The following is a 12,330-nucleotide window of genomic DNA, read 5'->3' as shown; positions in this document are numbered from 1 at the left end:
ATCCGGTAACACACTTCTTTTTGGAACCAGTGTTGAACCTATTTCTTTGAACATGAATGTGGGGTCTAAATGTTTTCTTAATTGATAAGCAGGGATAGAATCAACAGCACAAGATTTTCTGATCTTTAAACTCTAGTAATTTTCTAGCCCCAAATCTAGATATTGTTGTTTACACTTGGTACTTTCAAGTTGAAAATTAGCTCATAACACATACATTTATTAGCTGGGCTGTTCCTCAGTACTGTACTGGCAGAACTATAACAATGTGAGTTGACATTATTATATTGTTTGTTTGAGAATCATAGTTTTTTTGTTTATCATAGACATTCACAACTGGTTTACTTAGCAGCAGTAATAGAAGCAACTCTTTGCTAATGCCAATCTAGCTAAAGCTAATTATTTGCCATTATAATTATACATATTGTTATATCATGGTATTTAATAGTAAAACATGAACAAAGGGTTTAATGGGCATGAATATCTAAAAAGATGTTTGCGAGCATTGTTGGTTTATTTGAAATGCTATGCTGGGTAGTATTAGTTGGAAAAGGCCAATCAGTCAGCAATATTGAACAAGGCTGTTCGCTTACATGCTAACACGATGTAGGCGATGTAGGACCAGGCCGGTAGTCTGTGTCTTTTGGAAGCCATGTTTGGGTCCACAAGCCCTGTCGTCAGCAATCAACAGTCAACAGTTGTTCTCCAGAATTGTGCTCAGACATTTTCTTTTGCTGTGCATCAGTCAAGCACTGGATTGCACACTACTAAAAATCATAACATATCAAGCTAACGAAACCACAGACAATATGCTGCTAACATAACATCTAGGAATGCTGGGGATGCTGTTGTAAAAAGAACAGCTAGCCAACTATGGCAATGAATATCATGGCAGAGGCTGCAAAGAGACTGAAGTAGATGTTGGACCAAGCAAGAAGGAAAAAAGAAAGAGTGACTCACTAGTTTGGATCATAAGCTAAGTAAGTTAGATACTTGCTGAATGACACGCTTTGATATTGGTGCTGGTATTAAGTGCTGGTTGCCAACACGTTTAACAGCAACCATCATAATGCCAGCACCAATGTCCAAATGTGTTATTCAGCAAGTAGTCATAGTTAGCGGCAGAACCATTGTAGTTGGTGTTCTCAGCTCTTGCAGCTGTGCAAGGTCTTGTGAAGCTCTGATGTTCCATAGTGCAGTAGAGATGCCATTTTCCTTACTACAAATCAGTATTCCGGTTACTACATTACTTCCAGTTTCCAGTTACATCATTCCTTTATTAAATATGTAATGTTGGAAGGGATTTTGAATAGCCCTTTCAATTGTGTGGAGAGGGAGAATGTACTTACATTTGTTCAACATCTGCCTGAAATTCTGACCAATTCCTGTTTTTCGAGTGATCGGAATTTAAATCTGCTTAGTTTAAATGTAAGTATTTCTTATGTGACCATAATTCTGGAACTTAAGACATATAAAACAAGCAGGTGCAAACAGGGTCTTTGCCCTATTTTGGTTTCTGCAGTGACATGTGGATGAGCTACAGCATGCAATGAGCTGTTCCCCAAGGCTTCAAAAGCTTAGTAATAGTCTGTCTATAGTGAAGAGTGTGTTGTGAGAGTCTGTGGAGAGATGATGTCTCTGCCATATAGCAGTAACAGCTGCGTGTTTAGGAACCAGGCCGTAACTGGAGCTGAACCCTGTGTGCAATGCAAGAAACCTTGGATTCTCAGACACAAATCCCCCTCGTCGTGTCTTCATGGTGATTCGATTTGTAGTTGAAATGCACTCCTCCTTTTGCGACACACCAGTGCTGATTCCAGCTCTCTGATTCTGTGACATGAAAATGGAAGCTAGTTGTTTTCCTGATTTCATGCTGATCCCAATTTCATATAAAGTGTCAACAAACTTGCATAAAGAAGCCAATGGGAAGCCTTTCACTTATTTATCCCCCTCTCTTTAGCAGCCCCAGTGTCTACACCCACTGTTTCAATGCTTCTTTTGATTTACTACACCAAAGCACATCATAAGTGCAGTGAGTACTAGTAGTGAGATCCCCTGTGGTGTTTCTTTGAAGACTTCCCACACGAACGGTTGCCCTGGGTGCTGATTCATGCCTCAGCATCCCTTTCTCTCTCTCTCTGGCCCCCTGTCTCTCTGCAAGCACCAAGTATCTCTGTGACGACTTCCCTCAACAGAAGGAGGGAGAGAGGGAGAAAGAGAGAGGGAGAGTGATAGAGAGAGAGAGAGAGAGGGAGAGATGGGACATGGAGGAGTGCAGTTCCATGACAAACCCTGGGAGGCAGTGTTGATCTTTGAGACAAGGAATGTCAAAACATAATGAACTTTAGATCAGAAAATGCCCCCAAAACAACACTTAAGACAAACACACAGAAACATATAAACAATCCTAACAAATGTCAAGCACCTACAGCAAGATTAGTATCAATCAATTATTGTAAATGCTGACCATAGCTGTACATTTCACAAAAGGGATGCAACACCTTGTAATAAGGCCTTTTCATTGAATTCCGGGACTTCTAGCCTTTGGTCATTACAGATCACAGTGATACACTACATAAAGGTATTGGGACACCTGCTCATTCATTGTTTCTTCTGAAATCCAGAGCATTTAGAAGAGTTTATCGAGATTTGTTGGAGTTACTGTCTCTACTGTCCAGGGAAGGATTTCTATTAGGTTTTGTAGCATTGCTGTGAGGATTTGATTGCAGCAACAAAAGCAGTAGTAAGGTCAGGATGTTGAATAATCACCTACCTTATCTCCAACTTCTGGGTGGGGACCTCTTTAGCCCATTCCTGGCATTGAGAGAGGCCTATTTGATTGGCTATGGATGCAACTTAGCATACAGTAGCTTGCATTTGTTAGAAAGGGTGTCCACAAACATTTAGAAGGTAGATTCTGTTCCTCTAGAGTGGCATCTGTTTAGAGGTGTAAATATTTACCTGTGGGTTTAAACAGCAGGAAATCATGGCAAGCATAAGGATTTGAGCCACTTTGACAAGAGTCAACTTGTGATGGCTGTACGGTTGGGTCAGATCATCTTTAAAACAACAGTCAGGTCTTGCTGGGTTTTTCTTGTTTGCAGTGGTCAGTACTTATCAAACATTCTCCAAGGAAGGACAACCATTGAGCCTGTGACAAGGACATGGGCAACTAAAGTCCATCAATAATTAATGAACTAAGTTTACCTATTGTCTAAAAGAAAACAATATTTTTACAATTAAACAATGATCATTTATGTCAGACATTTACAGGTTTAAACATTCTCCACCCACTTTATTAGAAACACTGGCAGCAAGATTCATCTACCTTATAGGTCTACTTTAAAGGTGTACAATTACAGACTGAAATTCATCTATGCATAGTCATGCATAGTCAGTACAAGGAGGGCATACTGTGCTTTCTTAGGCAACATGTAAACCAATAGAAATAATAATAAAGTCATATTGGTAAAAATATACAGTGGATATTTTATAAAAATTAGCCACAAGAGGCCACAGAATCCGATGATTTTCCCATTTTCTGTGGGTGGTGTGAAATCACTGGCACCATATGCTCTTGTGCCATACCTTTTTTTTTAAGACAAAGTATTATGTAAAAACCAAAATATGTCAATATAAGCCTCAAATTACACACCATGTACAGTATATCAACTGTGAAATTTGAAATTTAATTATGAAAAGAATTAAAGGATGAGAGAATAAAGTCATGTAATGGATCTGAAAACTGACTTATTGAACTGGAACGTGGCTGCTAGAGTTAATCACTAATGTCATGCAATTAATGTGCAGTGATGTGTTCACTTCATTCCTACCCTACTCCCATGTACTGCCTGGTTGCTTGCTAGCATCACCAAATGTTATTTATTTTATTTTATTATAATCAGTGACTAGGTTCATCAGAGCATAACATCATGGAAAAAGAATCACAGAAAAAGCTGCAATACATAAAATGTTAGCAGGTTACATTGCTTAACTGGCAAATGTGAAGTCTTACATAGAACCCTATTTTTTAGATTTATTTTATATGTCAAATCAATAATTTGGAGTTTGGAGTTCTGATCCACTCCTTCCTGGTTAGAGCACAAGTCCATCACAGGGTACCACCCATAACCATTTATTCACCTACCATGTAGAAAGCAGAAGGGAGCTAGAATATCTGGAGGAAACCTGCTCAAACAGAGGGAGAACACATCAAACCCCTCACAGACAGTGAGTGAGGATCAAACCCCCAACCCCAGACCTGATAGACACACTACCTGTAGCAGCACTGTGCCGCCTCTTAACAACTAGAGGATGGATAATAATAATTATGCATAAGAGATGGAGTCTAGTGTCTATCATTGCACCAGTAGAGTAGGGTAGGTCTATCGAATAAAGTGGACATATACAATGTTATGACACACACAAGAAAAGAAGAAAAATAGAAATGACCAAATCTAAATCCTGAAATTGTATAAGAATTGAAGGGCATGCTTAGATAGCTTTGATTTTACATTATGTGGAATTAAATAGAGTACAGAGATAAATATGAAGGAAAACAACAACTTTACAAAGGATGCAATTATGTAAGAGTATTAGCATTTGGAAAAGTACTACAGGTACTACTAACAGTTTGAAAAAGATCCTTATGCTTTAAACAGCATGATTTTCTGATTTTTCTGGACTAGCCAAATATCATCAACCATTTGTCCCCAGAGGAAGATATGATTTTTCAAAGATTGCATTTAAAGCAGCATTATGTGTGAATTTCTTGCTTCTAGACTGTCCTTACAGTCACCCTTTGAGTCGCTCCCAAACAACATGCTTTTGTAAAAAAGCTAGGATATACAGAATTGGCTTCTAAAACAAAAGATGTTGTAATATTACAGCATTACACAGGTCTTGCAAATATTGTCCTGTCCACTTTACCAGAGTTACACAGTGCTGTTTCTGGCATGCTGAGCCCAGAGTAGTAACAATACAAAAGCTGCTGTTTTAAGGTTAAAATACTGGATAATGCTGCTTTAAAGTAAAGCAGCCATCCCATCATAACACTATATCTTCAAAATAACGCCCACATTTGTAATATCTTAGCTTGTACCCCAAACAGTCACTTGGTATTTAAGATGCAGAAGGTTCAATGTCAAGTACAGATTGAAGAAATTAATCATTCATAAAGCGGTGCGACTCCAAACATAAACACTTCCCAGTGCTCATTCCTGCTGGCCCTCTGTCAGGGAGTGGTGCCATGGCAGAACAGCAGCTCTTAGTCATCACCGGTCTCTCAGCCTACGACTGTCACTGATTCTGCCTGGAGCCACGCCAGCGCTAGGCTAACCATGCCCAGAATTGTCATAGCAGAGGAGTCATTGAAAACGTTTAGCTATGTGCAGGGGGGAAATGAGACGTGCAAGTCTGGATAAAAACCAAAGGAGTGTGTCGATGGCATAAACGTGCCAGCTGGAAAGGGACTGGTCTTAGTGGGGATCCAATCCGTTTCACATCAGCATGGTTGCTGTGTGCTGCAACCTTGGAGCAGCTGTAAGTCAGTTTGGGATTTATCAGAGTAGAATTGTTTTTTCTTCTTCATCTCTTGCTCTTTTTCAGAGCTGAGGGCAAAAGGGGTTCAGAGTACCATGTGGCAGAACCACAGTTACAGCATGAGGTTAAAGCCAGAAACACTGAAATGACAAATTTGTTGAATTACAGTTTGAAAAAGGGTTCCTCAATTTCTAGTAGGACATTTAGAGGTCATTTTGATACCTGAGTTCAGGTTAGGTGTTAAGTTAAGGTGAGGTGTTGAGGTGTGTAACATGGCAGAGAAGACAGAATCAGTATGGGGTGATATATAATTCTTTATTTTTTACAGAACAGCTGTTGAATTGAGATCCAGTGAGCTCTGAGTACTGATGCGGCTTCTTCGAGACCCACTCGCCCACTTCCGATCTCTACTCTTACACCTGTTAAACATGGCAATTAACGGATGAGTTGAATCAGGCATACAGTGAGGAAAATAAGTATTTGAACACCCTGCGACTTTTCATCTTAGGTGCATGTCCACTGTGAAAGACATAATCTAAAAAAAAATCTGGAAATCACAATGTATGCTTTTTTTATAATTAAGTTGCAGGGTGAATAATAATGAAGTCGCAGGGTGTTCAAATACTTATTTTCCTCACTGTACATGAGCAAGAAAAGCACAAAACTGTGCAGAAATTTGACTTAAGACTTAAGACTTATTTTCTCCACATCTGCCAAAAGAGTTCCACTATTGTTATGAGACAAGTTGATGTGTTTATCTGTTATTTTAAAGGCATAACTTCACAAAGACAAAACATGTGTGGTGTCCACTATGACAATGGCTCACTATATTAGAGTGATGAATAACAGCATTATCACTGACCTCTGGAACCACGTTTGAGTTTGAGGGGTCAGTAAATCATAGTCTTAAACACATGTCAATATAAAATATAAAATATGAATGTCAATATAAAATATGTAATGGTGGGTTTGGAATATGTAATGGAATGTCAAGATTTGTTTTGCACCCAGACATCAACTACATGTCATAGGTCTTTACAGCACCACAGCATTACAAGTAGTTCTACCAGAAAGACTCCATAAGCAAGCATGCTAGAGAAAAGAAAAAAATAAAAACTTTAATCCTAATAGATTTAACAAATTGATAAATAATAATAATTGTAACTTAAAGGGCCCTATCTTACACCCCACCAACAGCCTATTTTCACGCCTTCCGCCTGTGTTGTTTAAATAGCAAAGGTGCTTGCAAACATAGCTACGTATGAGCATGGTGGTCTCAAAATGAGGGGTAGGTAAATTGTGGGTACATTTCTGGTGTATTGCTATTTTGGCTACGAACATCACAGATGCGCCAATGACTGAAAACAACCTAGGCAGACGTTCATCAACACAGGCGTGTGCTCAATGCTTTGCACCCCCCAAAGTCAGATCACACTTGGCTCTTAAAGAGAATGGCAGGTGACACGCTGATTGGTTTATTGCACGTTATGTCCAAAACACACCCAGGAATAATTAAGAGAGTTAGTACATGCCTTTTTTCCCCACGTTTCGAGCTGTGCAAGGTGTACTTTCCCGCCATTACGATAGCAAAGACACACTGACGCCGTAAATCAAGCTGCATGGTTGACAGTTTGCCAAAAGATTGCTTAAATAGGGCCCAAAGTCTTTCTTGAATGCCTTGTCATCAACCCAGGTCTGTAACATCTGGACCCTTGCACATCCTGCCATAGGTGGCATAGGCCTACACCCTGGGCAACTGGCGGGATCAAACTGGAGGCGGGATGGAGGAAGGAAGGGAAAATGGAAGAAGACGTGTAAGTAGAGGTCTTTTAAAAACAGCTGGAAGCTGGTGATTGGTCGAGATATCAGTGACGTGCATTAGAGTCCCCTGGAACAACTTGTGCTGAAGCTTCCGCTCCCAGTAGCTTAGAGTAGTTCAAAGTAGGTTGGGAGGTGAGGTGGTAGTTATCAGATAGAACAGCGTGGAACGTTAATCATGTAATTATATTGTGTGGTTGGTACTGTTGCGTATTGTGCCGTTCAGCCAGAGAAGTTCTGAAACCTGCAGAATTCCTCCCTACAAGCTTTAGATGATTGTTCTATATCTGTCAATCTGATATAATATGTAATATTTTTCATAATAATAAACCTTGGCATTATCCCTGCTGTCGATGCTCTAGAGGATCTCTCAGATCTGATTTTCCCACCGCTGTTCCACTGTAGTATTATCCATTATCATTACCTGAGTTATATCACCTGGGTGATAATGAGCCCTTTTTTCCCAGCCAAAGAAGCGCATGATTATTTATCACTTTCATATGCAATGTACTACACCCATTCAGTGACACGTTCACATTGCACCTCATTAGAACCCCATTACCTCAGCGGTACATTTTAAAACCTCGACTCCCTGCTGCAGCTTATGAGGTGAGGAGAGGTTTGACATTTCTGGGTCAACTGAAACACCCTCTCCATGGTTCCTTGATTGATGACTATCATTAAACCTTTTTTGACTGTTCCCAAAAATTGTGTCTAAAATTGTCAGTGGGGTCAAAGAAGCGCTGGCACTCATTCGATTAAGAAGGATAAATCCTTCCACCCCTGCTTGTCAGCTGTGGCCTAAGCTCAGGGTTTAGCATCATTGATTAACTGAAGGCGGAATCAATTTCATTACAACGTCTGAAACTGCCCGTTGCTATAATTGACTTTGATTACATGGAAAGGTTGTGCGCCCAGACATGTGAAAACATTTAAATCCATCTGATGTTGTAAAAAAAAAGTGAACAAAAGAAGGAAAATAAAACTGTTAGCCCACCCAAGGGCTGTCAGCCAGTATTGCTGAATAAGGCATACATTAATCACTATTTTGATAGACTGTCTCTATATACTGCGGCACTGCAGAGACAGTTCTGGGTCTGTCTAAAGCATTTGTGCTGTTCTTGCACCACGTCCTAAAGTCTTAACCTAAAGAAAAATTGAATACAACCGCATTTATTAGATCAGTTCCAACAAGCATAAATGAATACAAAGAGGCTGAGCTTGTTTGTCTCTGTCTCTCAGCAGTTTGTGATCACTCCTCAAGACGTGCAGAGAGGAGGCAGAGCTGCACACCACACTGCACCTCTCCCACAGCTGTGTTTATTAATAGGCTGGCTGGCGTTTAATTGCTCTGTTATGGAAGTACAGCCACCACACAGGGAGAGATGCAACCCCAGTGGGACTTCACCATGGTGACTGGAGCCATTTAACACAGAGATACTTTGCATTTGTACAGAATTCAGAGAACTAAGACAGTTGGAGGCAGAGAACACTGCTGATATCAGTCTGTGTCAATGTGAGTAAGAGAATTAAAAAAAAGGGTGACAGAACAAGGGTGGGGATGTAATTTGCTGATCTTTGTGCATGGCCTGTAATAAAAAGACAACTACTACTGCACACAACCACTACTACTACTACTACTACTGCTAATAATAATAATAATAGCATTCTAGTTTTGGTTTTGCTTCTCTCATTGTAAAGAAGACCTAGGCCGTTAATGTTGGCCTTCCTTTGGTTCTCTTGGACTCTTGTCCACAGGCACATCAGTGAATTGGATATTTAATTACTCTTCTTGGCAGATTTGAGTTGAGTTCATTGAATTCAAGTGAATTTGGGAAACGTTGGGAAGACCATTCCAATTGATTTATCCATTGCACAACCACCTCTGATGTGTGCTTGGGGTCCTTGTCCTGTCGGAAAACCCAGTTGTATGCAGGTCACTAACCAAAATAATTTTGTAGTCTTCCTTTGTCATTACTTCATTCACTTTGTGCAATGCACCAATTCCAATGATGATACCACCACAATGTACCTTCATTTTCAGATCTGCACTGATCTTCTTGGACCATTTTACTCTATGTTGGTCAGTCCAATAAGTTTAAAACAAACCATTTTCTCTGTGGACACAGAGAAGCTAACAGCTGTAGTCATAAATGATCACTTAAAGGAAGTTCATGGAAGGCCATGGCAAGTTAAAAGACATTTAGGACATTTTAGCTGCCCTGAAATAATGGTCCTGATAACAACTGTAAGTGTCAAGCTGAATATCATTGTATATAATTATAAGTTTTAAAATAATTATGCTTCATTAAATCTACCCAATAGAAAAGAAAAGTTATGAACTATAAAACAGAACACCAACTAATTTAATCTACATACACATACATACCTAGATGATGTCCCAGTGTTCCTATAATCATTTTTATGGCCGAGTGTATTTGTATGCCATCAAACAAGGTTGAACTCACTGTTTCTTATTATAGCCACCACCTTATAATTAAATGTGGTCTTACCTGAGCCTGACATCCCAAAAGAATTGCAGGATTAGCTGCAGGATTATCTGTTGCGGTGACCCAGATGTGTGATGGCACCAGTAGTATTGCCAAAGTCTCGAGGCTGTGTTTGGAATCTCTCTGAATTAGAGAAAAATCACTATATGTTGTACAGACATTGTGCAGAGGTGTCTGAATTTGACTAAGGTCCCATCCACACGTATAATGTTTTGTTTGTGTTTTGGCCCTTTCATTCACATGAAAATGACTTTTCAAAGATGCTGACGTCACAATGCATTCATGTTTCTGGCTAAATCTCAAATACCTCCTCACTCCCTATACAGTGAACTACAGAAGTCATAGAACTACAATGTCTACACCCAGAGAGCATTAAATATTACATTGTGATGCATGATTTTCTGTAAATACTGTTCTGTTACAAGTGTATAATGCTCTGTTTAGGTTTAGAATGCATTATTTGTATAGTACACTAATAAGGGAGTAGTGCCTAATTTCTTCTTACTTCATGATGTCTCACTTTTGGATGGGGTCTCTTATTTTGGATTGAGACTTGTGTTAAAGTGTGTTTTACTCTTTAGATAAAAATGCACAAGCACAACATGCAGGATTTCAGTTAAAGTAAGCCATTTTAACAAAACTCAAAACAGTTGGTATTACGCAGAAATTGTAATTGAATCAGATTTATCACAATCCCAATTTCACAGAAAGCCAAAATTGATTAACATTTAATACATTTTGGAACCCTTCATTCTGAGACTCAAAATTGTTTATTGCAGCTGGACCTAGAAGCAATGAATATTGCCTTTCATCCATTTAGCCCATAGGATTCCTATCAGCCTTCCATTCATTCTCTCCTGTGTGGTCTTCCCTTGTGCTTGACAAGAGTAAGCAATCAAAAACACTTTGTAAATATAGTTTTCAATAATAAAACATAGACAAAGCCTGCATTTGTTGAGTTGTTATAGGGTGCATAAATAGTAAGTATTTGACTTTGGTTGGGGTGGAAAAAAATGTAATTTCACAAGCTTATTTATAGTTATTTTATTTTTAGTTTGCTAATAAGCTCTGTTTTTATGAGATGATTTACAGTAACAGTGGCGTCTCACAGACGATTATAGCATAGTTGGAACATAAACACTGTAAATCTATTAGTTCATTAGTGTTGTTGTCCTGTAGTTGTGTCCTCTCTGCTTTTAGCAGGCTAAATAGATTGTGGCTCGTTAGCTTTTAGTCTTTCCCCATAGTATTTCCCTCGCTTTTGCTTTGTTGTATGCCAAGATTGATTTACCCTTTGGAGATCAGGAGGTCAGACTGTTAGGTAACAGCTTTAAAGTTTTGGAATTGGCCCATTTGTTGTTTTATTTTTACTGGATTTTCTTGTACATGTATCACATAATCTCAATGTACCAAAGAAAATTCAGTCTTTAAATACTTAAAAATTCTCTTTTGTTCTACATTTAATTTGGTAGCACAGCTGAGACATATGACATCAGGTGAGTCTATGCCCTCTTAACTACCCTGTCATGGTGCTTGACCACCACTTCACTTTTATACATACATGCAAGTTACTGAAAGTATCCAAAGTAACATAACTGAAGTGGAATAGTTAAAGCATTTATCTATTAATTTACCCTGGGCATTTATGCCTCTTGGGCAAGCTGTGGCTCTTTTTATTCTTTACTTCTTATACTATTGAATAACTATTGTCTGAACCTATTTACTGTTAGAGAATATTTCAACCTGATGCCAAAAAAATATGAACGAGTGATTTGTTAGGCTGGATTTAACCTGAAAAAGAAGGAGAAACAGGAAAGAAACATCCCTGAGCAGTTGTGCAGATCCTTCACAAGTTTAGAGGGAAATGCCAGTGTGTGTAGCAATCAGCGAGGGGTTGTCAAGCATCATGCCAGCTTTGGTCTTCAACACAAAAAAAAACATTATATTTCTTAACAATGTATAGACTACAGTCATTCCAGCATTGTGCTTCAACAGTCAAGTAGAACAGGTCAGCTCACATATGTATGTAAACATTTAAATACTGTGCTGCACATTTTGAGTGTTGTATGCATCTGGACATTTGATTCTATGTGCAGAGGTGTCCTTTTTACATAGTAATGAACTTGAACCTGGTTATTATGCTCAGTATGGTTTCTCAGTTGTGTGTCTCCTTGTGTGGTAAATGAGGATGAAGCTGACTCATGCTGATTGGTAGCTGTTTTGATTTCCTTGTCCAGTTCCCACCCCATTCTGTTCTTGCACTGGTTTGTCTCTTCATCTCCCTAGCTTCACCCTCACGTCATCACACTCAACTGAGTCTAATCGTCTGTCCTGCCCATTAATCACTGTTCCCAGCAGTCTCTTGTCAGTGTTTTGGTCTATATATAGCCTCTGTGCTCCTTGCTTGGCACTGATGTGATTTTGTGATTGCTCAGTCTCGCCTGTGGTTTGCTTTTTGCCAGTT

This window comes from Salminus brasiliensis, chromosome 2, assembly GCF_030463535.1.
Source record: "Salminus brasiliensis chromosome 2, fSalBra1.hap2, whole genome shotgun sequence".
Classification (NCBI taxonomy): domain Eukaryota; kingdom Metazoa; phylum Chordata; class Actinopteri; order Characiformes; family Bryconidae; genus Salminus; species Salminus brasiliensis.
Note: the sequence above shows the minus strand (reverse complement) of the source record.